The sequence below is a fragment of the Lissotriton helveticus genome, chromosome 1_1, assembly GCF_964261635.1.
Source record: "Lissotriton helveticus chromosome 1_1, aLisHel1.1, whole genome shotgun sequence".
NCBI lineage: Eukaryota > Metazoa > Chordata > Amphibia > Caudata > Salamandridae > Lissotriton > Lissotriton helveticus.
In genome coordinates, this window is record NC_136057.1 from 1,178,570,375 (window position 1) to 1,178,586,248 (window position 15,874).

General features: G+C 50.2%; 1 long non-coding RNA gene across 1 annotated transcript in view; it reads left to right on the forward strand.

Annotated features, from left to right (window-relative positions):
• Positions 1 to 1,003: 1,003 nt before the first annotated feature.
• The window catches only part of LOC144822033 (uncharacterized), a 362,713-nt gene continuing 347,842 nt past the window's right edge, over positions 1,004 to 15,874 (forward strand). Inside the window, exon 1 of the long non-coding RNA XR_013608531.1 lies at positions 1,004 to 1,480. This is a non-coding gene — a long non-coding RNA (uncharacterized LOC144822033). The remainder of the gene's footprint in view (positions 1,481 to 15,874) is intronic.

Sequence of the window (15,874 nt, forward strand, 5' to 3'; positions counted from 1 at the left end):
GCACCGGGAGGGGCCCACTCGCCTCCCCGCCCACTTGCCGAATCGCCACCCGGTCCTCCTTTGTAATTAACAGCCCACGCCCCCCCCCCCCTGCCAGCCCACGTCCTCCAAAGCTGGGGCCTCTGCCCTCAAAACGGGACCCCCCCTGCGCATCGCTCCGCACCCCATCCGCCGATGTGCAAGGCCTCTCCACCCCCGCCGCTCCTGCCAACCATCCTTCTCACCTCCCGCCCTGCCAACCAACCTTCTCACACCCCGCCCTGAACCAACGAAGCCGTTGACAGCGCCGCAGGAGCCGATCGCTTCCCTCCCCGGGCCCCGCCCGCCTTCCCTACCTCCCCCGGCCCTGAAACGGCTCGCCGTTCAACAGGAACAGAGGCCGCCCGCCGCTCACCATGCGCAAAGTCCGCCGCTTCCACCAACCACCCGCCCCCCCCTTCCAACGCCCACCACCTCTTCCCCCCCGACTCATCTCAGCAGAAGTCAGCGTTGGTAAACGCCGCACCGCCGGGGGGCCGCCTTCCGCCAACGCGGCCCCGCTCCCCAGCCGACTCTGACATAATCCCCACGGACCTCACACGCCGCTGTAAAAACCCGGAAAAACCTACACAACCCCACCTGTGGAGCCGCGTCAAACACCTGCGCTGGCCCGACTAAAGTACTGACTATCTGTGAAACGGCCCAAACTACCTGACAAAAACTATCTCCACGCACTCCCAGCCACCAGGTCACCAATGTTAAAATGGTGGCCGGGAGAGGGCGCCCAGCGCATTTAAGCGCTGGGCTGCATTTGGGCTACTTTTGAGCCTACTGAGTACTGCCCAAATCCTAAAATGGCCGCAGGGTCCCTAACTCCCCCCCCCCCCCACCCGCCCCTCCCAAACAGCGGGGGGGGGGGGGGAGCCTCCCGTTGGTCGGCCGCCCCCCCCAAGCCCCCATTCCTATGAGCCCACGCCGACCACCAGCGTGGCTTAACCTCCTAGACGTTGTACACAACCAGCGTCTTTTATTTTAAAAACCGAAGCTGTATCTGGCCTGACCTTCTCTTTCATCCTGACTCTTTCCCACGGTAATATCGCTCTTCATCCGACCCTCACCCTAATAAGACAGCACAACTCCCTCACACTTTCTCAAACAGCTCACGTCATCCGCGCAGGCGTCAACTGTGGCCGTCCCCAATGGACTTTCCTCTACAGAGCCAGGTGCCTCAGCCTCGTGCTTTATCAAATCGTGCCACCTGTCGTCACCACTCCGCACCTTCAGTGAAGCCTCGGCGGAGCAGTGGTTCTACCTCCATTTCCCTATCTGACGCAGTGCCAGCTCTTCACTACTGAACTGCTCGATTCCAAACAAGTGGATGGATGTCTCATCGAAACTTCTAGCTGGCCAACGCAGGGCCATCCTCGACACTGGCACTGGGTTGTGTGTCTGCGAAGGCCGGTGGTCGGTCTTAGGCGCCTGGCCGAGACAGCCCTGGCAGGTAAGCTGTTCGTGCTTCTCAACTGCCTGACCGAGCCTGCTCTTGACCTATCCTTGGACCTAGGTTTGCCACTTATTATTATTTATTTTTTAAAATTAAATATCGCCAGTACCTTTGTTTCTGTTCTCGAACGGTCAGGAGTTAATTGACTAAATTGTTTACAATTCTTGCAGCATGTCACGTATCGCTATGTATGTATTGCTATCCTTGTAAAAATGAAGGCAAGGCTAGTAAAAAATCAACAAGATGGCGAACATACCTGGCCCTCTCCAAGATGCTCGGTGCGCAGTATTGGCTGCTGACACCCCCCCCCCCCCCCCCGTCAAAGGCTATTTAGGCTTGCTACAGAGCTCTCGAGTTTCAGAGGTACATGGTCGAGTACATCCAGTACATCTTGTACTCTAATTAGTCCTGTTTAGAAACTAAGGACTACAGGTCTTGGGGTGCAAAGAATAAATACGGAGGGCGTGATTTACTCCTGCGTTGACCTGATGAACTTGAGAGGTCTGTATTTATCTTACTCTAGGGTCACTGGAAGTATTAACGTCATTGCTACTGGTCCCCTGCAGCTCCACGAGTGATGAAGACTACTGAGGAACAGTAAATAACTGTTTAAATAGAGCTACCGTGACATTTTTACACACCAATGCTTGGGCTAGGTTTCCGCCGTTTTGAACAATCCATTCAGCTAGTATTGTGGCAAGACCAGCTGGTGCGTGGTACCAGGCACAGGGTGTCTATCCCAAAAGAGACTATCCGTGATGTGGGTGTGTTATAAACGTAGCACCGACTTCTGACTAGCAGTGCCGGGAAACGGCCACCACGAGGCCGTTTCCACGAATACCTTAACCACGCATGCGTGGTTACTACGAAAGCCTTTACCACGCATACCTTTACTACGAGGTACGTAGTAAAGGCATGTGTGGTAAAGGGTTAAAAAAAAGGGGCGCTTGGGGGGGCCCCCCAATAAAAAAACTCACCAGAAGAAACGTCGAGATGTGCAGGAAAACGGCGTAGTTTAAGAGGAAACGGAAAAGAACTTCCGCTTCCTCTTAACGACGTCTGACGTCACCACGGAAGAAATCGAGGTTAAGGTTATGCGTAAAAAAAACATTCCGTTGTAACGCATACGTGGTAAAGGCATGTTTTGCAACGGAATGCATTGTAAGAACATACAGAAGTAGTTTGAAGTTGGTCCGTGTAGAATCGAAGCATCGCTCCAGCCCATATACAGCCCTTGAAGAATTTGAAGGCCCTGCAGAGGAGTGCATTCGAAAATCCCACCAGAATCTGTTGGTAAGACTGAAAGGAGAAACCCTGCTTTGCTCCATAACACAGAGCCAGCATTCATGCAAAGCAAATGATAATGGCAGCAATAACCAGGTACGAAAGTGCAAACATACTTACCAGCAATAGCGAGGGCAGTGTCACACGACCTCGAATCTGGTGTGACGACCAGGCCTGGTTGAGCCGCCGATGGGCGCACAGCGGTAAATGGTATCCAGTGCTCCAAAAGACCTCCGAAATAGTGACATTTTTCAATGGCTGCAGAAGGGAGCACAAAGTATGGTACAGCCGTATTCTTGAAATCACCACTTCCATTCGACACGGTGAAGAAACATAATATTGGTGCCAAGTGGACCACATGGATTGAGACGTCCAATGATTTCAGAGACTCACTGGAAGAAGAAGCAGACAATGAAAGAATCATTAAGTACGTTAAGAACCTTGCTGTTGATGGAGCAAAAGAAGTATTAAAAAAATCACAAGCTGATGCAGTAACATACCGTAAAATCAAGGTAGTGTTGGAAGCCAAGTTCAATCCAATGCCAAATGTTTATTATGAAAGGTACATTTTCATTTTTTTTACAATTATTTTTCGACAAGTTTGCAACATGTATACAAAAATAACCCCATGGCTGGGGTGCAATAATCCAATCCTCGCATATGTCAGTACAAGCCAAACTTTGTGTTTAACAGATTATATATCAAGAACAACTGTACCCCGTCCCCACCATCCCACCTGGCACTTGAATCAAGTATCATACCATTGTCAGAGCAATAAGAAAGAACCATGTGAGCACATATAAGTGGTAGTCCATAAGAGGCAGTTCCAAGTCCAACAAGCCTGGGCCAGATCTAGGGAAAAAGATATATAAAAGAGCAGGACGAATCACTCAATAGGGTGACTCAGTAAATACACTGTTAGTGCAGCCCAAAAGTCCTTAGGTCGTGAGGCCTCCGGTAACTCCTCTGCATACACCTCCAGTTGTTCACTACAGTATATCCATTTTTTCAACCATTTCTTTACGGTAGGCATAGATTTTGCTCCCCAACATTGCGCCACAGTTTTACAGTAGGCATAGATTTTGCTCCCCAACATTGCGCTATAGCACGTTTAGCCAACCGGGTCGAAACAGCAACCAATCTCCTATTACAGGGTTGGAGATATTTCACACTACCCAGCAGGCACACCTCAGGCTCGCACGGCACACTCTCCAGCACAACATCTGAGAGCACACCCTTAACCCCGGCCCAGAACGCAGCTATCCCAGCACACTGCTATGCCAGATGTAAAAAATCAGCATCAGCCTGCCCGCATCTTGCGCACTCAGCTGTGTCCCGCAGGCCATACCTGCGTTGCTGCACTGGCATGTAATATAACTGGTGTAAAAATTTAAAATGAATGATACGCAGATTATAGCTCGTCGTGAGGTGACCTGTTAGCTCGCAGCAAAATTTCCAGTTATCTAGCGATAACTCAGAGCCCAGCATATTATTCCATTTAAGATGTGAAGGGTGGTCACCCCGGTTCTCTCTCAAGCTGTGACGCATCATACACCCTAGTGATCAGGCTCTTGCGTTCCAACCCAGCCAGCACTGCCTGCAGCGCCTTCAATGTTTGTGGTTTAGTGGGATAATTAGGGAACACGGACCTGACCGGCTGCCGCACTCTTACGTAGGTAAACCCCAGCATAAACCCAGAGTCGGGGCCCGCTTGTACACTTGTACACTCTGGAGGTGAGCAAAACTGACCACCTTCATATAGGTCTCCCTTATGTGCTCTTACAGCAGGGCGCTCCTGGGCTGCCGATATGTCGGAGTGCACAGCAATAGGGAGCTTCGGGCATATAGGTAATCGAGTTGCGCTCTCCGGGCAAGGGTTCACCAGGCCCAGGCTGTGCACTGCACTGGGCTGATTTCCGTCCTGGGGCCTCCCCTTCCTTCAGAGAGTGCTGCAACCACTAGCGGCATTGGAAGCACAGTGTCGGACTCAATCGCCGTGTGCGGTAAAAACCGTTGCGGAAAGAACCAATAGTGGGCAAACTGCGCCTGCGCGCATAAATAATATAGGTGCATATTGGGTGCCTCAAAACCGCCGCGGTCGAATGGCTGCACAAGGACGTTCCAGCAACATCAAAATGCTTTTGCTGGATCCAGCAGCACTGCCACCGCGTGGAAGTCGGGGTCAAAGTAATGCAGAGTAGCAAAAATCGTGCGTAAATTGTGAGTGGTAGATCTAGCAGATACAAATCCTGACTGATCCGGAAGAACCAATAGGGGAACCAGTGGCTGCAGCCAGGTAGCGATCATCTTCGGTAGGATCTCGGCGTCAATATTAATAATTGACAGAGGCCGGTAAGACTCGCAGCGATTTGCAACATTATCAGGTTTTAAGAGCATAGTCAGAAGGGCCTCCTTCATGGATGGGGGAGATGGCCAGCATCATACGCCTCCGCATACTTGTCCAGAAACCTCGGGGCCAAGTCATTAATGTAAGTTTTATAAAATTCGCTGGGAAGGCCATCTAACCCGGCGGCTTTCCATGTAGGGAAGGACATAATAGCAAGTTTAACATCCTCTACATCAAATGGTTGCGTGAGATATTCTCTATGTCCCGAAGATAGCCAGCCGAGGTCCACGTAATCCAAGTGGGAGTGCATGTCCGTCTCAGGAACTCGAGACTCACACTCATACAGTCTGGAATAGAACTCCAGTATAGTTTCGCTAATCTCGGGAGTAGTGTAGTGGGCCACCCCATCATCATCCAGCATCTCTGTAATGTATTCTTGACTCTACGGTGCAGCTAGTTTCTGAGTAAGTGAGCGGCCAGGCCTGCCCCACTCCCCATAACATTGTGCTGTGCATCGTCTGGACCTGTGTACCAGTTCTTGATCAACCGTATCATTATGTTCCGCCACTGGTTTCCGTATCTCATAGTGTCGCAGAAGATGGGTCTGTTTCGTATGCCTGCTCAAGGGTGGAGATCTCAGTTGCCAACTTGTGAATGTGGCATCGGAGATCAAACAGTACACCAGCCTGAGCCCGCTGCATACCCCCCTAATAGTCACTTTGAACGCCTCCCACAAGACGCCAGCGCTGTCCATCGAGCCAACATTTTCAAGAAAAAATTTCCGGATAGCATCCCCGACAGCCTGTTTGAAGATTGAGTCAGTCAAGGAAGTGGGTTGCAACCGCCATGCAAAGGTGGGGTCTCTCGCAGGCAGGTATTTGGAGTTCCAATAATACTGGGGAGTGATCCGACAGTGTATACAAGGCATGTGGTCAGTCCCGACCACCCACGTACAAGCATGCAAAGAAAAAGGGCTTTGACTTCACACCTCTTGTCACTTTCTAGTCAAAAAGATATGTATCACATTCATGGGTATGAGTAGCCCCATTTAACTTAAGTATAGAGACATTTACTACAACACTAGTCCAAAACATAAGGATCCAAGACGTATAATGATCTTGATTGTCTTTATTCCAAAAATCACTTAAAGAAAAGCTCCCAGCACACAACTTGCCGACACGTATTTCCTCTTATCAAAAATACTTTTTCAAGGTAGAGGTAATGTGCATGTCCTAGATATCCGGACGGTGTAGGGACAAAGCCTGGTTACAACGACAGTAAGAATTTCACAGAACGCCACCCTTTAACTGCAGTCTCACAATGCTCAGTAATGAGCCATGGATTAATAAACAGAATAATAAATATGTTTCAATCCGACGATCCAAGGTAGAAATAAACACTCCTTTTCCTAATATCAAAGTGGCGAAATCAATATTGCTCACGGGCCAATATGTATTCGTATTTTCCTCACAGCTCATAAAATGTTTAAAAACTCTGTCAATACCATGATAAGTCTTGACCTTCTGGGCAGTAAAACCCACAGCGATTCCTCGTCCTTCTGAATCCGGGTCACCCACGTACAAGCAGCTTCGATGGCAAGCCACAAATCCAGGCGTGTACACGTCCCATGCACATAGGAGACAAACGTACTCTCACTCACCCCAGGGTGCCGCAAGTGCCATACATCATGCATTCCTGCAGTTTCCAACAGGCCCAACAGAATTTCTGAGGCTTGCTTGGGTCGCTTGAGTCCCTGTCCCAAGCGATCCATCGCAAGATCCAAACACAAATTAAAATAGCCTCCCCAAAGTACTTCTACCGTAGGAAACCCTGAAATGTGGCACCAGACATCCACAAAGAAGGTGGGGTCGTCAGTGTTAGGGCCATACACATTCACCAAAAGAACACTCACACCCCCCCAGCTGGCCATGTACCAATGCCACTCGACCCTGGTCGTCTGTGTCGGCTCGTATAACAGTGAAGGGAACCCCGCATTTAACCAAGATCATTACGCCTCAAGAATAGGTGGAATAGGATGATGCAACTCTCTTGCCAGCCATCCACTCTCACGCCAGCCTATCATGCACCCACAGAACGCTCAGAATGTTTAGTGAGATGAGCCTCTCGCAGAAACGCTATCTGCACATTCATCCTGTCCAGGTAGGCCAACACAGACCTAATCTTCTTGGGAGTATTAAGACTTTGGACATTCCACGTTAGGAACTTCAAACTACCACTCATTATGTCTAAAGGTCATGACAGATTTCCTAAATGGAGAAATCAGGAATATACGTTCACCTACATGAAGACAATGGTATATAAATCGACATTTTAGAAAACTAGTGGCAGTTAACACAAGTGCTACCCCCTACCGACTTAAGCGTCCCCAACTCGCCAAAGCCACTCCAGCCCTGCCCTACCCAACCCTCCCGTATCAAAGTAAAAAAACAAGCTCAAAGGGGGTACTCCCATGTGGGGGCGTCAGATTGCATCTAGCCTCCTAACTAGTAGGAGGTGGCTGAGCATACCTGATAGTCATGCCAGTCACATTATAACATTGTGCACCACAGCCCCTGGTACGAGAATAACTTATGGAGACTGTGTGACCCAATTGTGTCACCCTGGTAGTCAAACATGGAACTGTTGAGACCACATCACAGCATTACATAGAGAATTTCGCTAGAGCCAGATTACACAAAAAGCACAGGTAATCTGGCGCTCACCTCTCTGAATTGTCCAAGAGCACCTGTGACAGAAATCCCGCATTCAAGCGTGCAACAAATAACAATAAGAGGAGCGTTTGACGCATGTGAATGGTAGGGTAAGCGGAAATATAACAGTGTTAGAATTCACATCTGCAGCTCGGCCGCCCACCACCCCACCGCATTATGGTTGCATGAACCCTGAGTAGCTAGGGGGCACGTGAGGCTACTCGAACAGGTGAGCCCTTTAGAGATCCTAACCAAAGAAGAACAGTCATGCATATTAGGTATATGTACAATACATAAAAGTATGAGCCCCCTCCCCTACTGTTCCTCTTCTTCGTGTGGTTACCTGGACTCTCGTCTCCTGTGCTTCAGCTGTTTGGCATGTTCAAGAGCCGCCGTGGGAGAGGAGAAAATCTTTGAATCGAAGTCTGGGCCTATGCGCAAACGAGCAGGATATAACATTGCATACGGGACCCCCTCAGTTTGCAGACATTTTTTACCAGCGCAAAATTCTCTTCTGGCTGCTTGCACAGCCACTGTGAAGTCCGGAAGAAGGCCAATGCATTACCCTGGTGCACAATATTGCCCTTGCCCTTGTCCCTGGCCATCCGCAGGATAGTGTCTCGGTCCCTATAATTTAATTACTAGCTATTATTGGGTGGGGAGGGGTCCCCAGGACAGGCTTGTCCGCAAGAGAGCGGTGGGTGTTCTCAACAATGTACATATTGCAAAGCTGTTCAGGTCCAAAAATGTCTTTGAGGTTTTCTATAAAGGTCTCCATCTTTCCCACATTGGTAGAATACGGAAGACCTGTGAGTCTGATGTTATTGCGCCAGGACCGCGCTTCCAAATCTTCATTTTTGGCCTGTATAAGAGCCAGGAACTTCTCCATGTTGAGTGCCTTTCCCGCGACCTCACTCAGACCATCCTCCGTAGCAGAAACCCGCTGCTCCACTTCCCACACGCAAGTGTTCTGTTTTTCAAGCTGCACAGACATGTGATCTAGATGGTGGCTCACCGCCGCCATTGTGCCCTCAATAGATTGCTGTGCTGCATTGCCAACAACGTGGTTTCAAGTGTGGGAGGAGTGTCGCTCTGGGCATCTGCCTCGGAGTCCGTTGCAGCCTTCTGCATTGATTTAGAGGATTTTACGCCTCAATCGTGAGGCGTGACTGGGATTTGTCAGTTCTCCCCATCTCTGCCACTATTAGATGCACTGATGCTGTCAACCAGTAGATAGGCACCGTACGTGTCGAAGGACACAAGCGGGAAAGAGGACACTAAAAATAAAGCAGATGCAAAGATCCCAGTAATGTACTATCTAGTGCGCTAAGCCCAATGGGGAGGGGCAACCGCAGCCAAGCAATGCCAAAGAAGAGGGAGTCAACTCAGTCTAGGAAAGTTCAGCATTCCTTGAGAAAATCGTACCTCAGCTACAGGTACTCCAAGGCACTCTCCACTCGATGTGCAGCTGGCCGGCCCCAGGCCCACACTGTCACACTTTAACCACCAGGAGCACAGGGCTAGCCAAGTGACCCATCACCTATATAGGAGTCATATATAATGCTAGCAATGCTAGGCGCGGTTACTTCTGAGGGCCAGGCGCGCCATCACCCAGCACCACACCCATTTGCCGGCAGGAGCAGTGCAGTAAATGTATTGCCCAACAGCTCAGCAGTCACCATTGTGCACACCACAAGTAATAGCAAGTGGGATCCAGGCTCTTTGGTATAGGGCAAGACACGATCACAACAACCATCACCAGCCTGAGTGTGGATGACTCCAGGCGTCCCAGCGCTGAGTCTCAGTCACCGCCAGCAGCCCACAACGTGCACCGCTGCCTTGGATTCAGCACAATCCTGCACTGCACAGTCCCTCGCCTTCAACTGCAATCGCACCAGTGAGCCAGAAGGGGTAATGAAGGACAATTACGGCTTCAACAACCAGGCAGTCAAAAAACACAGAGATGTCTGCCTCCTGTCCACAGCAGTCTGGTGCCCCCCGGTGCAGTAAGCGATGTTCACTTAGCTCCCCACACTAGTGCCACTGGTCTGGACCCTCCGCCCGTACTCTTCCGCTGCCAGCCAGGACTCGTAGCCCACGACCAGCTCCCGGGCCAGCCCCCACCACCGCAGACACCGGACCGGACCGGCCGTGCCCCACTCACCGCGGACCGGCATCGGATATGCCGCTATCCTCTCTGGGTCCCACAGCAGCTCTCGGCAATCCAGCGGTCTCAGCAGGCCCTCGCGTCAGCAGCAGTCCACCACAGCTCCGCGCACAGCAGGAATCCGACCCACCTCTCTCACACAGCGGCTCCGAGAAAACAGCCGCATCGAACTTGGGACCTCAGCCTGGCCCCCGCATACCACTGATGATTGGAGCGACCTCAGCAGGTAGGTCGCGCTTCAGTCTGGGCCAGCCCACTCTACGCTAGGCGGGGAGGCCCAGCCGTCAGGGCCTTGCGGCAGCCGCTATGTTGTATAGCATGCATTCGCTCAGCTACAACCAAGGATTTTCAGCGATGCAGCAGCCCCCAACAACCTGAGACACCTCAGACATGTGCAGCAAGACTCAGTGGCTCAGGGCATACACCTTCCAGGTCGTGGATGCGGATATTTTCAGCAGATACTTGGCGGAGAAGCGCTCAGCCGGGCAGAGCCTCACTAGAGTGCGGCCATCTTGCCATGCGCCCTCTAGCGCCCCCCATGAAAGGTACATTTTCAATCAAGCGCGACAGCAAGCTGGTGAAACGATGGATGAGTTTGTTGAAAGACTTGATGTGCTCATCAAACACTGCAAGTTTAGTGAATTTAATGATGAAGAAGTCATATGTTTCCAAGTTATTGATGGCTGTCTTTCAGAAGACGCATGTTGAGAGATGCTCAGCTTAGACTAAGTACTAATGGCTGCAAGTCCCAAGAAAAAAGCAGATCAACAAGTCGCTGATATGGAACCTGGATTAGCTCAAAATGAATCCCGAGTGGCCATGAAAAGTATGCAATAGTACAAGGTAAATGCATGCAAGTCAGCGTCTCCAAAAAAAAGAAAAAGTTGTGTTTCCGACACGGCAAATGTGCAGCCATAGGACAAACGTGCAAAAGTTGCGGTAAAGAAAACCACTTCATAGCCGTTTGCAAAGCGAAAGAGAAACAAAGTCACAGCTAGAAGAGAAAACGGATGCCAGGTATTTCCCGAAACATTCTTGCCACACCCACAAAGCTAAAAGCAACATAAGTTACAACAAATAGAAACCAGACAAAGTCGATTGTCAAGATCCTCTTACAGACGCAGGGGGCGCTAGAGGGCGCAGGGCAAGATGGCCGCTCTGTAGAGCAGCTCTGCAGGCCAAGCCCTTAATCCTGTCATTATCCTGCACCATGCACCTTGATTTCAGGCCATCTCGGCGGCGTATATGCAGTGAAGGAGTGCGGCACGCACAGGCCAGTAATTACGGACGGCGGTGCCAGAGTTACAGCTGATCGAAGCCTAGACAGGGTAGAGAGAGGACCCGGGCCTGCAGCAGCAACATGGCGGACTGCGGCCTGCCTTTACGGTGAGGACGGGGGTGGACCGCGGGGTGCCGGCTTTTGCTGTGATCAATGCGGGTGTACGGCGTTGCTGAACCTGCTAGATCTGTGTCCAGGGGCTGCGTGGCACGTGCTGGGGGTCGGTAAGCTACCGTGGCTGCTTAGAATCGCGCTGTGGGAGTAGGCCGCCTTTGACTTTCTGCTCTTGTTGCCCACCAGTGCAGGGAGTAGTGCGGCCCCCCCATCCGCTCACGGTTTGGGGTCGGATACTTGCGCAGCTGCCTGAGTTCTGCAGTGGAGGGCGGACGGGCAGTTTTGCAGTGTGTGCGCTGCAGCCTTACCTCCCGCTGAGTGCCCTGACTGCTGCCTATTTCTGCCCACGTGTGGTTCCCTGATGCGGCCGGCGGCGCCATCTGCGGGGAGGAGACTGCGCGAGATTGGCGTCCTAGATTTCTACAGTCTTCCCTGAGGCCCTCAAGGAACCTGAGCAACGTGCTATAGTGGTGCTTTCAAGAGATTCAGGTGCACTTGTAATCCGCCACGGTGGTGGGGTCCTATGTGGTGCTGTTGATGCGGATCTGCCCTGCTTCCCTCCTTCCTTCTCAGCATTGCGGCTGTGGCTTGAAGTAGGAGTGAAATTCATATCATATCATAAGGCATTGGAGGTGCGGACTAGTTGTTCTCTTGATCCCGCCCACACCTACGTATAAATGGCGGTGCCATCTCGGCCGCGCAGCGGAGGAGCACAGCAGGCGCGCCGGCGACGCGCCAAAGGCAAGCCCGTCTGCGCCCGTCCGCGCCGGATCGCTGCCAGGTGCCAGCCACTATGCCGGTTCCATCCAAGGTAATGATTCTACCATTGAGGCTACCAGGAAGATCAGCTACCCTAGGCAGGAGCTACTAGATCTCTCTATCAATGATAATAGACATACACTTACAGTCACTATTATTCATCGATGTAAACACAAGCTACCACCGTGCCTAGAAGGTCCTTTTGCATGTAGGTTCTGCAGATTCCACAGTCTCCGAGGCGATACAAGCACACCTCCACAGACCGATCCAGACGCGCAATATCGCCCCGCTAACTACATCTGGAAAGCTTTTCTAGCCAATGTACGCTCCCTCCCCAAACACACCACCCACAATTGGGACCGCCTTTCCACTTTGAACCCGGATCTCAGATTCCTCACTGAGACATGGCTAAAGACCACATCGGCCCCAGCCATTGCAACAGCCCTACCTGAGGGATATCGGATCGCAAAACTAGATAGACCCAGGAAGACCGGGGGCGGGATTGCCATTGTTTATAAAGACCCTATAAAGGTCACAGTACCAGATGAGCACCTAAGCTCCAACCTTGAGTTAATCATATTTAGAATCGAACTCCATGCGCAACTTAGCTGGAAAGGTGCACTAGCATATCGACCCCCTGGTCCCATCACTGATTCAACCTCACTCCTCTTAGAGCTAATTGCTCCCTACGTCATCTCCACTAATAGATTTATCCTACTAGGAGATTTTAACATACACAGTGAGGATTTTAGAGACCCTGATACTCTACACTTTCTCAAAGACATCTCCCCACTCGGACTGACTAAGAAAAGCAATGGGCCTACACACTGTGCAGGCCATACTCTGGACCAGGTACTCTCCAATTCCACGGACTTAATTTACAAACAAACACTACCCCTAACCTGGACAGATCACTACATGATAACTTTCGATCTAGTAGGACAGAGTATGAACGCTCACAACAAAAAGCCAAGCACCCGCTGCTTTAGACAATGGCACAAACATTCGCCCCATTCCTTTTCTGATGCATTTCATGCTCCCCTGCAGACCCCCAACAGCACAATTGAGGAGCACCTCCAGTCACTCCAAAGGGCTACTAAACTTACCCTAGATGCCACAATACCTATAAAAACTGCATCCACTGTGGCGCGTCGTCCTCAGGCACCCTGGTATACACAAGAATTAAAAACAGAGAAAAGCAAATGCAAGGTAATGGAGCGTATCTGGCACCGCTCCAAAACACAATCAGACAAGAACAATTTCAAGGAGATGCTGAGAATATACCACAAGAATCTTAGAAACAGCAGAAAAAAATATATAGCACTACAATTAGAGCAGGCGGATAATACCCCCAAAATGCTTTTCCAGATTCTTAATACATTCACTAACCCAAAAGCTTGCAACCCCAAGGATGAGTCCTCCCAAGCACTCTGTGACAATATAGCAAATCACCTAACCCAGAAAATAGAAGACATCTATTCAAAATTTCCATCCCCCAGCTCTCGAGGACCAGACATTGAGATCCCATGGATCAGTCCATGTTCTCCCACTCAGCCATTTTTAAAAACGTTTCCCCTACTTACTTTGGAAGAAACCGAAACTCTTCTTAAATCAGCCAAGTCAGGATCCCCTAAAGATCTAATCCCGGCAAAAATGGTAAAAACCCTAGCAACACAACTGGCAGGACCTCTCAAAGTCGTCTTTAACAAATCAATCACAGAGGGGAAATTACCTAAAGAATGGAAAGACGCACAAGTCTTGCCTATCAGGAAAAATCCCAAATTTCCACCCGATGTTATCACAAACTACAGACCCATATCCTTGCTTCCATCATACAGTAAATTGATAGAAAAACATATAAACAAACATCTCTCATCTTATGTGGAGACTTACAACTGCCTAGACCATTCTCAGTCAGGCTTTCGACCACGGCATAATACGGAGTCCACCTTGGTCAATGTCATTGATGATATCAGAATGCAGGCGGATGGTGGTCGAGCAGTAATATTGATACTGCTCGACCTATCCGCCGCCTTCGACACAATATCACACCACATCCTATTAGAGAGATTACATTCCATAGGCATTCGGGATAGGGCCTTGGAGTGGATGTTGGATTTCCTGAAAGATCGGACCCAAACAGTTAACCTTGGCACGTTTCAAGCCAAGACCACCGCTGTTACCAAAGGAGTCCCCCAGGGCTCCTGCCTTAGCCCAACCATTTTTAATATTTATATTGCTCCACTGGCCTCTCTGCTTAGGAAGATCGGGTTTATCCCGGTCTCCTACGCAGATGATACTGAATTGCTCTTAGCCTATGACACTGACACGCCTAACATCCAAGAGATTTTCTCTAAAGGCATGATCAAGATCACGGCCTGGATGAGTCAGAACTTCCTGCAGATTAATACTAGCAAGACAGAGATTATGCTATTTACAGAGGCAGTTACAAGCTGGTCCCCGAGTTGGTGGCCACAAGAACTAGGAGCTGCCCCTACCCCATAATCAGTAGTAAAAAACTTAGGAGTACTAGTAGATAGCAAGCTGAACATGGACGAGCATATAACATCAATCAAACGCTCATGTTTTCACACCTTGAGTCTCCTGTGGAAAGTGTGTCACTTCCTTCCCCTCTCCACCCGGAAGACTCTTATACACGCATTGGTACTCAGCCGACTTGATTTTAGCAATGCCCTCCTTATCTCCGCCAAAGACTCTGCCTTACAGACCCTCCAGGTAGTCCAGAATACAGCAGCCCGTCTGGTTACTAATTCCCCCCGCCGCTCCCCATCTATCCCCCTTTTACGTAAATTGCATTGGCTCCCCATACGCAAACGCGTTCACTTTAAAGTTTGCTGCCTAGTTTTTAAGGGCCTCCATCAGCTAGGCCCCACATACCTAGCCAACAAACTGGTCACCTACACCCCTGCATGAAAATTACGGTCTGAAGGCAAGGGCCTCCTGGTAATTCCACGCTTTAAGAAAACAAAGTGGGGAGGGAAAGCCTTCTCCCACCTAGGACCCAAAATGTGGAATCAGCTCCCTGAGGCACTTCGATTAAACCAAAACTATTTAAGCTTCAGAAAGAACCTGAAGACCTTCCTGTTCTAACTCACCTACTTTACGCTTACACAATCATTAGCGCGTAGATACCCCATTTGGGGCGAGTCATGCGCTTTACAAGATATCTAAATAAAAAAAATATATATATCAGCCTTGCCTGGTTCTCATCTACACACTCCATTGACTCATTGCTACTCTTCGAACTGGCATCACTGATCAATCTTGGCTTGTTTCGGTTGCAGAATTGCTTCCTCAATTACGCAGCTGAGCCTCTCCTCTGGCCAAGAACGGGGCCTATATTTTTTCCTGCTGGCCCGGTTTTGACTGGTGCTATTCTGGCGGACTGGCATTTCTCGCAGTGAGCAGACCTGGCAGGAGATGGCGCTTTGGGGTCCTTGGACATCATTGTTATACTGTCATTTGCTCAGTCTCTCCGTCCTCTGGCCATTTCAGCAGATCTTTGTGGTGGGCCGTCTGCCGAAGAGTGACTCACCTTCCTTTTTTTTCTGTTCGGGCCCTGCTCCTACTCTTTAAGGCTGAGTCACCAACGTGGGCAAATCAGAACACCGTCAGCCACGGCTCACGTTTGAGCTGCGTAAGACCAGCCAGGCCTCTCAACATGCAGCATCTGACTCTGAGGCGGACGCTCCCGCCAATCATCTCACTG